General features: G+C 39.2%; 1 protein-coding gene across 1 annotated transcript in view; it reads right to left on the bottom strand.

Moving 5' to 3' along the window:
- The window catches only part of PTPN14 (protein tyrosine phosphatase non-receptor type 14), a 185,134-nt gene that overhangs the window by 77,255 nt on the left and 92,755 nt on the right, over positions 1-15,124 (bottom strand). The window lies entirely within an intron of this gene.

Genomic DNA, 15,124 nt, shown 5'->3' with positions numbered 1-15,124 from the left:
GCTACTGATGGGAGCTGACTTACCTTGAGGTACTTTGGAGACAAACCAGGCTTAAAGCTCCTGGTCAAACTTGTTTTCCTGTCCAAGAGGAAACTTCATTCACTTATCAAAACCCAATGTCTTCTTCAAAGACTCACTTCCAACTTTTTAACTGATATCTCTGGTGATGGTTTTTCAGGATTTCGAGAAGTGAGCTCTCTACATTTGATGTTGTTTGGAAGTGAAAAAAAGGCCACAGGTTCAGGAGCAGAGGTGCCCTTGATACCCTTCAAGTGGCCCATGCAAGCAAAATCAATGATGGACATAATTTTTCAAGGATTTGGGAATGAATGGATAACTAAGAACGATAGAAACAACAGCTAAATAAACAGAGTAAACAACAACAACAACAACAACAACAAAAAACCCACCAGACATCCAAAGGTAAGAAAGACATTAAAGAGCAATTAAAAAGCAAAAGGCATGGATGGGCATGAATGTAGCTTAGTGGTGGGGTGCTCACCTCACAAGTGGGGAGTCATGGGTTCAATCCCTAACACCTCAAAGAAAATAAAAAGAAATAAAGTAAAATGTGTAAAATGAACATTGTGTTGTTCTGTTTTGTTTTATGCTTTTTTGCTGGGGACTGAATCCAGGCACTCATGATTGCTAAGATTGGTCTACCGCTGAGCTATACCTCCTAAACCCGTTCATTTTTAATACAGAAAAAATAAAGTGGGGCTGGAAACAGAAGGCAAGGAATCTATGAGAAGCAGATATTAAAAATACTTGAAAATCAAGGAAGACTAAACTCATTGTGGATGAAGCTGGAGTCATCCAGTACAGGGCAGAAAACAATCTTCCTGGCTGGGGAAACGGGGAAGGGCAAAGCACAGGGTGACCCAGAAGCAGCTGCCTGGGCTTCTTTTATTGTGGGCTCTGATTGATAATCATGCAATTGTTCAGGTTGTTTTTTTTTTTTTTTTAAGGAGAGATCTCATCTCATTACTTCTACTATTCCTCATCACTACCAAATTCTGTTTCTTAAATGAAAACTGTTATACTAAAATCTGCACAATGCCCGGATGAGCCTCCTTCATAATATCACACAAACATTATTCTAAACAGTTAAAAATGTGTTCCATTCTCCATGATCAAGACCTGAACTGATTCCTAAGGGTAAAGAGAGGTAAAATAGTTGTGTGTGTGTGTGTGTGTGTGTGTATGTGCATGCACGCGCGCGCGTGCGTGCATGTGTATAAAATGAAAGTATCACAGAGCAATACATAGGAATATCTAGCCAGGCACAGTGTGCATGCTTGTGACCTCAGTGACTCAGGAGGCTGACGCAGGAGGATTGCAAGTTCAAGAACTGCTTCAATGACTTAGAACCTCTCTCAAGATTAAAAAAAATAAAGAGAGCTGGGGGTATAACTCAGGGGTATGGCACCCCGAGGCCCAATTCCTAGTACCAAACAAACAAAAAAAAGATTATCTACAGTTCATTTCTTCTATAGATGTTCATAACTCTAAATGGGTTTTCTAATCATATCTAGTTTTAATTATACAATGTCTTCAATTAGCAAATATTGATATTAAATCAGAAAGGAGAAATGTGTACTTTAGAGCATAGTAATTAAATAATTCACAATACAGCTTTCCTTTTTCTAGTATTTTTCAACTGCTTGCAGATAAATATTTTTGCCTGTAGATAAGTCTTTCTTGTTGTTTTTACATTAGAGTGAATTTTTTTGTGAAAAATTACCAGAATACTAGCTCTCAGGACAATGCTTTCAGTGCTGCTAGAGAAAGTTTGCACATCATAAAAACACAGGTATGTGTGATCATGAAAAGAAACTTTAATGTTTTCACAACTTTGGTATTTGGTTGAAATAATTTTAATATCTCTAAATTTACCTATTATTTACTCTTACACTGATTGACATACAGAAACAACAACAAAATCAGAGAAAGGCAAGAAAATTACTAAAACCAATTTAGGGAACATACTATACATTATATTATGCATAATGTATTATACATTATAGAAACTGAAATCAAAGGCTAAAAAGAGTTTGAAATACAAGAAGCACAAAGTGACCCAAAGTCCAAATCTTGGGTTCTTCATTCTGCTCATTCTGGAACCCCCCAGGAATTATTTAGCAGAATTAGTTATTTAGCACAATTCTTCTACTAAATCAAAAGCACACCAACTATTCTCTAAATTTCTCAGTCTAAACCAGACATCTCCTCTGCCTTGCAATTTCCTCTCCAAAATTTGCCCTGAGAGTCTCTAACATCACCCTACTAACATAAGTCACCATTTATAGCTGAAACTACAAAAGTAAGAATTGCCTATGGCATTACTTAAAGAAAGATTTTAATTCAGGATGCCAGGAGTAGGTTTCAAGAACTGACATTTTATAAAACATTGCAGAGGGCTCTGAAGCGGGCAGTCTGAAGATGACGCTTAAAGCACCACTAGGCTCCACTTTTTCAGGGTTTTTGTGGGTTTGTTGTTGTTGTTGTTGCTTTTTGTGATGGTGGTGGTGATGGGGGGGGGCACTTGGGATAGAAATCACAGGAGCTAAACCACTGAGCCACATCCCCAGCCCTTTTTTATATTTTATTTAGAGACAGGGTCTCACTAAGTTGCTGAGGGTGGCTTTGAACTTGCAGCCCTACTGCCTCAGCCTCCGGAGCTGTTGGGATTATGGGCATTCGCCACCATGCCCGACTCCGTTTTGTTTTTTAATAAGAGTCCATCATCTCCTTAAATAATCTTTTATTAGAATCCACTTTATCTTGTCAGATGACACCTTCTTCAAGTTACAAGTGCTTCAAGATTAGCATCAGGTCAGCCTGGCCTATCCCCGCTTCACTGACCTGAACAGTTAGTTGCCTGACCATCTGGGAATTCCCCAGCTGCACCCACCTTGTCCTGTTTCCTCACACATACCTGATGACCTCAGTGTGCCCATGTTCTGCACAGGATGCAAGACCAGCTGGACACTCTGCAGTGAATCTGCTCCTTCCTATGGGACAGGGCTGAGGACAGGGAACCTCCTTAGGAAATCTATGTTTATGATACAACAAAAATTTTCCTTGAATTAGTTTCCTCAACTTCATCTCTGCTCTGGGCAATATAAGGGTCAGATCTGAACGCATCTTCAATTATATCAAACCTTTTGTCTTTGGGGAGCTAATTTTGTTTTTTTTTGGAATTCCTACCAAATTTGTTCTTAATTGAGTAGTTTCTATTAAAACAGGATGTGGAGTGATATGAGGTTTGTTCATCATTACTTATGCACTAAGCTCTCGGGTAGTATTATAACATTTCAAGGTGACTAGACTGAACTACATTTCCTAGCATGTTCTCTTTTTCCCATAGTTTTCTGGTTGTTGTGGGCCGGAGACAGTCTTCTGCCAATTGTTAGATATACAGGTTGAATATTCCTTGTCTGAAATGCTTTCCAGATTTCAGAGTTTTTCAGATTTTAGAATTTTCATAGAGTTTACCAGTCAAACATCCCTAATATGAAAATCCAAATCTGAAATGCTCCAAAACATTTTAGATTTCAGTGCATTTTAGAGTTCAGATTTTTGGATTTTCAGATTAAGGATGCTCAACATGGGCTGGGGTTGTGGCTCAGCGGTAGAGCACTCGCCTCGCACATGTGAGGCCCTGGGTTCAATCCGCAGCACCACATATAAATAAATAAAATAAAGGTATTGTGTCCAACTACAACTAAAAAATAAATATTAAAATAAAGAATGCTCCACATGTACCTGAGGGATGCATCAGCTACACACCACCTTCCAGTATATCAAATTATGTGTTATGCCAAACACAGTGACAGGCACTCCCTAAATTAATCCTTTCAATAGTTATGCTAGTACCATGTCTGACTAATTATATAGAAAGAGACTGAATTTGGCAGAGTATATGGACCTTTAACATGAAACAAATACCTGAGAAGTCTTCTGGTTTCTGCTTATGTTCATTCTACTATAGCAGAGTTTTAATTTTATACTACATTCTATTTCCACCTATTATTTTCCTTGAATATTAAACCAAAATGTTAGTTGTTATTGTTTGTGGGGAGGGTACCAGGGATTGAACTTGGGGGCACTCAATGCTGAGCCACATCCCCAGCCCTATTTTGTATTTTATTTAGAGACAGAGTCTCACTGAGTTGCTTAGCACCTCGATGTTGCTGAGGCTGGCTTTGAACTCGCAATCCTCCTGCCTCAGCTTCCCGAGCCACTGGGATTACAGGCGTGCATCACCACACCCAGCAAAATGTTAGTTTTTTGATGATTTCAGCAATCAATCAAAAAATATAGAACAGAATTCCAGCAGTTACAAAACTTCATCTTTTCCATTAGATCCTCCTCATCAGTCTGCCTCTTTTCACAGTGGGAATTTATTTTAGGGATCTCGATTAATGACACTGTCAAGTTTTCCTTAGAGCTATTGCTTTGTCACTTTGTCATCATCCTCAATGTCTTTACAAAATTTTTTTTTCTCTTTTCAAAATATTTGTGCCAGTCAAAAACATTTGTTTCTAACACTGCTTCATCTCCAGGATTTTGTATTGAAATATCAAGTCTCTGACTTGTATTTTGGTTTCACTTACGTCAAATTTGCTGGGCTTTGCTCTGAATAGCAGTAACTCATTTTTATGCTGGCAGGAAACACCAGGGGAAATGTCTACTCACTGTCCCCAGCTGCAAGCACAAGATTGACAGGCTGACCTTGAAAAGAGTTGGGCGGCTGTAAACTGAAACATGTTGCAACACGTCCTGCTATGATTACTCCTCCTTGGCTTTCACAAACCACAACAGAAAGCAGGATCACTATTTCATAATCACACCTGGAAACCTGACACCTGCTGACACCTTTCTACTGTTTATTTCCAATGTCTCACTTTTCCACTCTTCTAAAGGACCTAGTGTCATATGAAAGCCTGGCACTTTCACTAGGGACCCAGAGCTGGAGATGACTGATAAAAATGCTAATTAAAACCCATCTGAGTTCCAATCTCTACATAATGCTCACTATTTAAAGGACTCCATTCAAAGAAGTGCCTGTTTCCCCCTACCCTTTGTTTCCTCTGTCTACACTACTTCCTTCTCTTTGACAAAACTCATCCCATCCCAATTCCATGATGTCTCTCAGTGGCTGCAGGCAGAGGAGGGAGGATTGGCAAGGGTCCTCTGAGAGCTGGAATAAACCCCACCCATCCATGGGCTCTCCCTTGTCAGCATGCTTGGTTCCTGTAAAACCATTCCAGGGATTCAACTGGCATCCAGGCTTCTGTCCCTAAGCAGCTGTGTGACTGTTGGCAAAATCCCTTTGTTGTTCTGGTTCTGTATTACTTTACCTATAAAATAAAGGAACCAGCCTTGTGATCTGTGGGGTTTTATGTTTAGATGTAACACTCTGATTCTGTTAAAATGATGTGTCTCGCTAGGATTCAAGCTGTTCCTTCTTACATAGGCTGTGTTCAAGATTTAGGTACAAAGCACCTGGTATCCTTGCTATGGATGAAACCTTCTGTGGGTGTTCAGAGATGTGTCAGATGCTGAAAGCAATAAAGAGAGAAAATCTGAAAAACTTGAGCCTCATCTCTACAACAAGTACACAGACCTATAATCTAGTACCCTGGAGGGTTCCTTATACAGGAACAATGTTTTCAAGTGAGTATGCACAGAGAAATTAGAGTCTCACGCGCAGCTCAGCCATCTCATGCTCTCATAGGCAGTTAGTGTCTTAAGACAGCTGGAGGGGCTGGGGTTGTGGCTCAGTGGTAGAGCACTCACCTAGCACTGGGTTCAATCCTCAGCACCACATAAATATAAAATAAAGACATTGTGACATTGTGCCAACCTAAAACTAAAAATATATATATATATATTTTTATTTATTTATTTATTTTTTTTTAAGGCAGCTGGATATTGAACAGCATAAAACCATCTGGGCCTCTGAGGAGGTGCGGCTGACCCAAGCCTTCAGAGGGACTTCTCGTTGTATGGAAAGTACAAGTACCAGCAGCCGTGACCTAAATCCCTATATAGCCACACAAGTCACATGAAGGAGTGAACATCCCCAACTATAACGCATTGGGAGTGGGGAACAAGACCAAGCCAGACAGCACCTGCCTATTTGTAAGGCAACTCAACTCAATTCTTTCAAAAATGATCCCAGTGAAATAAAACCCATCTGGAAACCAGAACCAGCCCTCCTGGTACCAGTTAAGAACCTCTAGCTTTACTGGTACTTTGGTCCCCTGGATTTCTTTGCTGACACTTCAGCAGAAGCAAAACTCCTTGTTAACTCTGATAAGCTGTTGATGGGAGGTGTGTGTGGATGGATGCATTTCTCTGGCAAAATAATGCAAAAGATTCCATTTATTTGGTGACCCAAATCTCTATTTGTTAAGAATAAAGCTTGTATTATTTATAAAAAAAATAATAAACATACCTTTTTCAGGGACTAATAACAGCATCCACTTCATAGGGTTTAGTGAGGACTTAAAAAAAGATAATCATTTAAGATGCTAAACACAGGGCTAGGGATGTGGCTCAAGCAGGGATGTGGCTCGCCTGGCATGCGTGTGGCCTGGGTTTGATCCTCAGCACCACATACAAAGAAAGATGTTGTGTCCGCCAATAACTAAAAAATAAATATTAAAATTCTCTCTCTCTTTTTAAAAAAAGATGCTAAACACAGCATCTTATGCATAAATACTAACAAACAACGTGTCATTATTACTATTAGGAAATTGCATTTGGCAATTGAATAAAAACTACATTCTTCCATAAAACCTCAAAGAGGGGTCAGGGTTGTGGCTCAGTGGTAGAGTGCTTGCCTAGCATGCATGAGGCACTGGGTTTGATCCCTAGCACCACATAAAAATAAACAAATAAAATAAATAAAGGTATTGTGTCCATCTACAACTAAAAAAAATTAAAAATTAAAAAAAAAAAAACAATCTCAAAGAATCAGAATATCCTCAGGCTAGGGAGAGTAGAGGGTCTTGGAATCTGTGCTTTCCAGATTCTGCTGCTCTCAGACACTGAGTCCCTTTGATGTGTGGATACAGTGCATCTGTCCCCTCCTCCCTCCCTCCCCACCCACTCAATGTCCCAACACTGATATTACCAGGGAAAAGGTAGAGCAGAGGATTCTAAAGAATCTGCTCCTTTGTTTTCCCTACCCCAAGATATTTTTAAAACCCATTTTTTAAAATCAGGATTTTTATTCCCAGTCCCACCCATTATAGTGATAACCCTACAAATCTTAAAGAGTGCTCTATAATGGATGCCATTCAAAAATTCATAAAGCATACCTTGCATGCTTTGACATGACATCTCTTCCCACAGCTTCTGTTTGTTTTTCTCTCTCTCTCCACCCCTTCCTTAAAGGTAAACACTGCAGTGTGGCATCACCACTATTCTACTCAGCCTTTGAAAAAACACATTTAAGAATTTTAATCCATAAACTATTCCAAACATTTAATATTTCATGTGTTGAATGTTGAATGTTTTTTCAGTTTTACAGTGTCATAGTAATAAAGAAGCATTTGGAATGAATTAATGATTATATCTGTGATAGCCAAGGAGCTGCTGACCATGGTGGTACCTGCCTATAATCACAGACTTGGGAAGCTAAGGCAGGAGGATCACAAATTCAAGACCAGCCTCAGTAACTTAGCGAGAACCTGTTCCAAATAATAGACCATTAAATAACACATTAAGCATATCATTAAAATATGCAACAATAAAATTATCACCTTAAAGGCAAAGGTTTCTTTGATGTATACTATACCCATTTTTTTTAAATAAACTTAGCTTTATTGATGGGTAAAGCACAGAGAAGCATTCTTGTTTTACAAAGAGTGCAAATCAAACATTTCAGATGCATTACTAAATGCTAACAATACATGAAAATTCCCTTTGAAATATGAATGAGGGTTAGATCCACCCATCCTAAGAACAAATCTCAAGGCCACAACAAGAAAAAGCAGAGGCAAATAAGTGTGGGGAGCAGGGGTCTGCCCTTGGCTGGCTACTTAATGTGCAGAGTTCAGGGCAAAATGAAAGTGCAGGACCTGTCATTCAAAAGTAAGAATTTTAAGATGGTGACAGTGGAGAACTAAAACACTTTGGGGCCCATTCTGAGAACCAGGCCATGTACAACAAACTGCACAGGTCTCAGACCCACAATGCTGGCCCCGGTCCTGGGAAATCCCTGCCCGGCTCCCAGGGCTTCACCAAAGCAGAGACAGAGCCTTCTCCAGGATGAGAACAGGGTCAGTAATGGAAGTTTTAAGGACAAATGCAAATACATCTTCAATAAATCAAAAACATGGAATTGAAGTAAAAGCTGCTTGAAGACACAGCTCTTTGGTGGCAGGAGTGGGGAGCACTGTGATCTGTTCACTTTAAAATTTCCATTGAGTAGCAAAATATCTACCACAGAAGGTATTTAGTGGAGGTTGAAAGGAAAAGGAATGCAAATGGTAAATAACCTTCTAATCAATATTTTAATGTTCTTTGGGGAAAGTAATTCTTCTCTGAGGTCCCTCTGTTTATTACAGCCAGGCATTTCCTCTCTTCTCTCATCCTACATAACATTAACTGTACAGAGTGTTTGAGATTAGATCTCAGTATCAACTGCATCTTAAAATATCTAAAGCGCCTGGCCCAGACAACGCTGCTCTCAGTAGCCAGTGGAGAAAGAACAAGTTCCCATTCACCAGCTCAGGCTGCCAGGAGGGGGTTTGCCATTCTCAGCAAATTATATTATCCACAGAGAATTCATGCTGAATCTTAAGTCTGACTTGAAGGGAGTCCCTATTTCCAAGCCCACGGGTAAACTTTAAATATTCCATTAAAATGACATTTCAAAATAATAAAGGAACCGGAGGAACAAAATAAAGGGTGTTGTAAAAGGAAATGGAAACATTACCATAATTAGGGCTTTGAAAATAGACACTCTGAGCCCTTGTTGAAGACTAACTCCTCTGCATCAGCACACAAGGCAGACTGCAAAAGTCTAAGGGGAAAAGCAGTGGTGCTTATAACAACAGAAAGGTAAAGAAAGCTTTTCTAAGGTCATTGGAACTGCTTCCTGAAACCTAGTTAAAAAAATATATATTTATATACCAAATACCATTTCATCTTTCATGGGATGCAGGGCTTTATCTACCCTGGCTTTGCCATCAATATGCCACAGGCCTGAATGTGTAAGTGCAAGAAAAGGGCCCCTCCTTATCACAGTCTAAAAATGCAATCACCTAACTCCTTTGCCACTCACTATCACCAAAAAAATGCACTCACACTCATTATGGCACGTAAACAGCACAGCTTTAAATGTGGGCATTTATTCCAGTTGGTTGAAAGACAACTTGTCCAGTCAGCTCTTCCCAGATAAGAACCACGTCTAACATTCAAGAATGCCCCATACAAGCCCACACAGAGATTAAGCATTTTAAAGATTCTCAGGTAATAACTGCCAGGCAGTATTACCTAGCAGACAAGACTACAGCCTCGTAGTCCAATACTCTGAAGCAGTTGGAGATATATGCAAGAGTGATCCTAAGAGCAGGGCAGGCCCTCAGTGGCTGAGAAGCTCAGAAAACACAGAGGAAGCACCCGGAGATGGAGAGTAACTGGCACAGGTCCCATAGCCCTGGGGCTTCCTCCAGTTTACAACAGTGTACTCAGACTGTCCTAGGCAAGGGGAGAAACTGTGTTGCCTTCCGCAGTAGTGGCACTGTGTAAATTCCGTAGAGGGCTCATCATCCCTAACAGGGTGGACAGTCCCAACCCAACAGGCAAGTTAGCAACATGTCCATGAAAAGGAAGAAATGTTATGTGAGCTCATTAGGACAATTAGAAGCTCCTTTGCACTAGGCAAACATACCATTCGTCTGTGTGTAGTATAAAGATAAATATGTTTTGGTAGAGAAAAATTTTAGAAGCCATGCACGCACTCAGCAACTGAAACTCTAAAGCCTAAATTCATTCTTCAAAAATTCCTTTTTTTTTTTTTAATTGTTCTCCTTAGTACTGAAAAAACTAGAGAGAGACTTCCTCACTTGATGAAGACTTGGAAAAATCCCAGACCTAAACTAAAAGCAATGATTGTGGCCAGCAGTTTTCTGGCTTCCCTTTGCAATTGTTAAGTATCCTTCTGTTTGACTAAGAATTTCTCCACCTCTTACAAACCATTTTTTTTTCTTCTTCTTCTTCTTTTTGGGTCCAGAAAAGTCTGAAAACCATGTGTTTATAATGAGCCTGTTGCTACGCAGATCATTCAAACACATTACAAAAATCTTTCCTTTGAGTCAGGAGGGCATAATGGGGGGGTGGGGGGAATGAACTGTAGCAAAAGTCCCTTTGCTGATCAGAAAATCTGGCAAAAAGGAATAAGAGAAGCAAAGCAAAATGGAAAAAATTATGGTGGTCCCCCATCCCTTGAGTCATCTGAACCAAAGGGGGAAAACTAACATTTTTAAAGCCCCAAGGTAATATATCTTAGTGAAGTTAACAAAACTCAGTGGTTCTTAATCTCTTTAATTCCTATGGTTTCGTGACTCATCCCCATCTGTCCGCTAGTATGTCCTTTTTGCCAGTTTTTTCACACTTCTGGAATAATGTCCAAATTTCTCTGTTCCCACGTTGATATGTATTCCTATGTGTATTCTCCTTCTGATATCTCTTGTCTTCTCATTCAGTTGTCAGCTTAAGGTAAGGTCTGGCTTGACCATTTCTTCTCCAACATGATCATGGATGTTGGCAGGCTTCCCTCGACGTAAAAAGATCTATTCCCCAATGGTCACATCCAGAGGATGAGATGAGACATACGGAGTCAAATTAGTGTCAAAAAGGCAATGCCTCCCAATTTTCTAATTCAAAGTGATTTGGAGTTGATAATTTTAATAAAGTCAACCACCTTATCAGACAGTTTGCAATTGACATCATTCTCAAATTTTTGTTGTGTTGTTCTGAACACCCTATTTGAAACAGAGAACTCTTGAACTTCCTCATTCTGAGTATTAAAAAGTACTGCCCTGGCCCAGCAGCAGAGCACTACCTAGCATCACCTAGGTATATTAATTAATGTATTTATACATATACATATATATGTATGTGTATGTATATAATAATTTATACATACATATGTATAATACATAATACACATGCATATACACACATATCATCTGACTTTTGTTTCTATAAATTGTAACTACTTCTGTAAAACCTATGGAGAAACAATGTACCTGCTTCTCCCCAGTATAATCAAACTGTGTAAAATTCTTTTTCCTTTTTAGATCATTTACTTGTTTCTGAGGCAGGCAGGTGGCTGACTCTGGCCAGGCAGGATCCACAGAGACCCTGGCTTAGCTGCTGATAACATGTTAACCTATAAATTTCCACAGGTGGGACCATCTGGGGAAAAGAAGTGAAATAAATACTTTAAAAAAATCTTTTACCCCCATATGTTTTGAGATTATACACACCCATGTACACATGCACACACACATGTGTATGTGTTTAGGTTCACATACACACCAAAACCCCAGAGTATTAACCCTAGATTCTCTGCTCCTATTCATAGGGGGAAAAAAAAAAAAAGGCTGGTCATGACTAATGCTATAGAACCTGTTTTACTCCTAAACAGAAGTAACCAAACCAAGGCAAACGTGTGGCTGGAAACAAGTTTGGTTGGCTCCAGACAAAGGCTTATTTTTTAAGCACAGATGGCTGAATCCTTGCCTCCTCCAATAGGTTGCCCATTGCCTGCCAATCAAAGGCAGATTTTTATTTCTAATCTATGCAAATATCTTACTCGGGAGGGACATCACAAAGACTAACTGTTTTGTGTCAGACACAGCCCATCCCAGGTGCTCTGGGAGATGCCAGACCCCATCTCCACCTGGGATGACAGGGGACCGAGGGCTAGAGAGTTAGTCATTAACTAGCTCCTAATGAATATTGTTGGGGCCTCCTGTGAAACATGCCACTGGAATCCAGCCCCACCTCCCTGCTTCCCCTGGGCTACTCTGCCTGGAAAGCAGTTTCAGCAATTCAGTTTAGACCTTAGATGCTTCTAAAACTCTGATTTTCAAAGGCTCCTACTGACTGTTAATGGATTCTTCACCTTGAGTGTAGCTCATTTATTCATGTCTAACACTAAACCCAGAAAACTTCAGCATTTAAATATGTTATTGTGTTCAAACCAGCTCTCCTTTATACTCTGGTCCACGTCCCTACAACTCATGACAAGACTCACGGAATCACACCTGGGTTTGTCGGTGGCCCTCAGAAACCCAAGCACACACTATTCTCTCTCTTTTTTTTTTTCTTTTTTCCTCCTGTTATCAACTTTCCTTTCTTTACTTACAACACTCTTTTCTCTTATTTCTCTACCTCCTGGGCTTAAGTCTTTCACTTGCTATGACACCCCTTGGCATATTCCATTTTAGGGCCCCTTGAGACAAAAAAATATAATTTTTTTTTTGTATGCTAAAAACAAACATGGACACTCCTTGGTGCTAACCCAACTCCTAACTTTAAACATCATTTGCCCAAAAGGGCAGATTATGCCTGAAATCTCCTCAGTTTACTTCCAAAGTTTAAGTCTGAAAATGTCTTTCAAAACTTTTTTCTTCGTTGATTTTTCTGCTTACATGACAGTAAGAGTTTATCTCAAAATCCTGTATTGGAAAACACTTCTTTCTCCCCTTGTTAACCTTTATCTAAAATGGACCAGACTAGCTGAGTAGAAAGAAATTCTAAAGCAAAAGGAAAGAAGTTCTTTCTAACCAATAGCCACCTCCCAAACTTCTTATTCTACAACTCAAACCTTGAAATCCAAACACTTTTTGTTTCAGTTTATAAATGCCAATATTACTGACAGTCTGTTGAAATGATTCAGCTTTAAGTTTACTTTCTGAGAAAATCTAAGACTACAGAGAGTTTGAGAGGTTAACTCATCCACCTAGTTCCAGGTTTTAACACATGAGGTGTCCTATTTCTTTTTATCCCCTCCTGATTTCCAGCCCTAGGCATTCCAATTCAAACTTCTGCTAAAGCTCCAGAATCCGTATTTATCATAAATGATCCACATAATTATGAAATAGCAGGCCCTGGTCCGAGAACTGCTGATCCATTCCAACATCCTACCCAATATAGTGGCCTCCTCAATAAGACACACACAGGCCATCTAGGCTGCAATATTCCCAGAGATCTCATCCTTTTGTAAGTCTTGTTTCACTTTTATATGGCTTCAGTATTAGAAACTGTGTTCTTGGGCTGGGATTGTGGCTCAGTGGCAGAGTACTTGCCTGGCATGTGTGAGGCACTGGGTTCAATTCTCAGCACTACATAAAAATAAATAAATAAATAAATAAAGGGAAAAGTATTGTGTCCATCTACAACTAAAAAAAAAAAATTAAAAAAAAAAAAGAAACTGTGTTCTTACGTAGGACCAAATAGCCCAAGTCTTTCAATTCCTTGAACTTCACCTTGTCGGCTCTAATTTTGTGCTCCTGAGTTAACGGAATACCCCCTAGAGAGAGACAAGTCTTTAAATACCTAAAGGCAGCTACTGTGCCCTTGTAAGTTTTCATTTTTCTAAGTCAACTCTACTCTTTTTCTTTAACTTCACAAAGCACAATTTCTGAGTTCTGCACCATTTCAATTACTCTTCCTCCACAACAGACATTACAGAATAAGTCTCTCCATAGTAACAAAACTTCATTTTTCTTACAATATTTTTTTTTCAATGTGCACTAATTTGTAGTATTTTGCCCTTGTCACTTGGCTTGAATTTAGTGATCCAAGAGCTGAGTTTCAGCAAGTACTTATCATCCTAATGCTGTGTGCCTAGCACTGTGTTAAGTACCCAAGCAGGATTCTAAACAGCAGAAACTGCTTCATTGGAGGAGGTGGTCATTTCTTATACAAGAAGGACTTGATGAAATAACTTGAAAACAAGTGCATGATAGTATATGTCAAAGTGCTTCAAATGACTATCATGATAATGGATAAATTCCTGCGTACTTGATTTTCTGAGTCAGACTGTGAGTTAAACCATGGCCTCTATTTTCAGACACAACACCTATTTAACAACAGCATGCTTTTGGTTTTTTCGTTTTGGCTTTTTGGTACCAGGGATTGAACTCAAGCGCACTTAACCACTAAGCCCTTTGTTATATTTTATCTAGAGACAGCATATCACTGAATTGCTTAGGGCCTCTCTAAGTTTTTGATTTTAAAAAAAAGAGACTATCGGGGGCGAGGATTGTGGCTCAACGGTAGAGCACTCTCCTTGCACAACGAGACCCTGGGTTCGATCCTCAGCTCCATATAAAAATGAATAAATAAAATGAAGGTATCATGTCCATCTACAATTAAAAAAATACTTTTTAAAAAAAGAGACTATCAAAAACATATATAAAAATTTCAAGTGCACCCTTATTTCAAAAATTTAAAATCTACCAAACTCTGTAAGTGAAAAGTAGTAGAATACTGTGCCTTCCTATAAGTATGTCACTTATTGGTTTAGCTTCCCAAGCACTCTGAATGCCAAGGTGAAATGCAGCGCATTGGAGATGCACCCAGTGGTGGAGCACTTGCCTAGCACGTGTGAGGCCCTGGTTCAATTTCCAGCACTACAGAGAAAGGTGGGGTGGGGGGAGTAGAGGGTTTACTGGATTCCCTTTCCTGCTGGAAATATTCATTTACTAAGGAGTCTCCCGAGGCATTTTCATGGAAAATTCTTACTAGTAAATAAATCTTACTATATCAACAAAAATGCATTTGTTTTATTGACAGAATTATAAATTACCAGAACTTTATGAACTCTTACAAATATCTCAATTTACAAATAAGAGGGGGAAATATCAAGTGATTCAAGATGGCAAATGGTTTCTCCAAGGTACAGCAGAATAAGGCCAATATCCAGAGCTTCTCTCTACTGTCTACTTCCTGTCCCCTCTTATTTAACCCATTAAGTTCCAAGTTTTCCATTTTGCAGATATTCCATGAAATTGACATAGGTGCATTAAAATAGGTTGAAAATCATGATCTAGAGCTTATGTATTTTATATACATTTTCATATATGTG

Source organism: Spermophilus citellus, assembly GCF_964194105.1.
Source record: "Spermophilus citellus genome assembly, chromosome: 6".
In the NCBI taxonomy this organism is placed as follows: Eukaryota; Metazoa; Chordata; class Mammalia; order Rodentia; family Sciuridae; genus Spermophilus; species Spermophilus citellus.
Note: the sequence above shows the minus strand (reverse complement) of the source record. Positions and strands in the feature narration are given on the sequence as shown.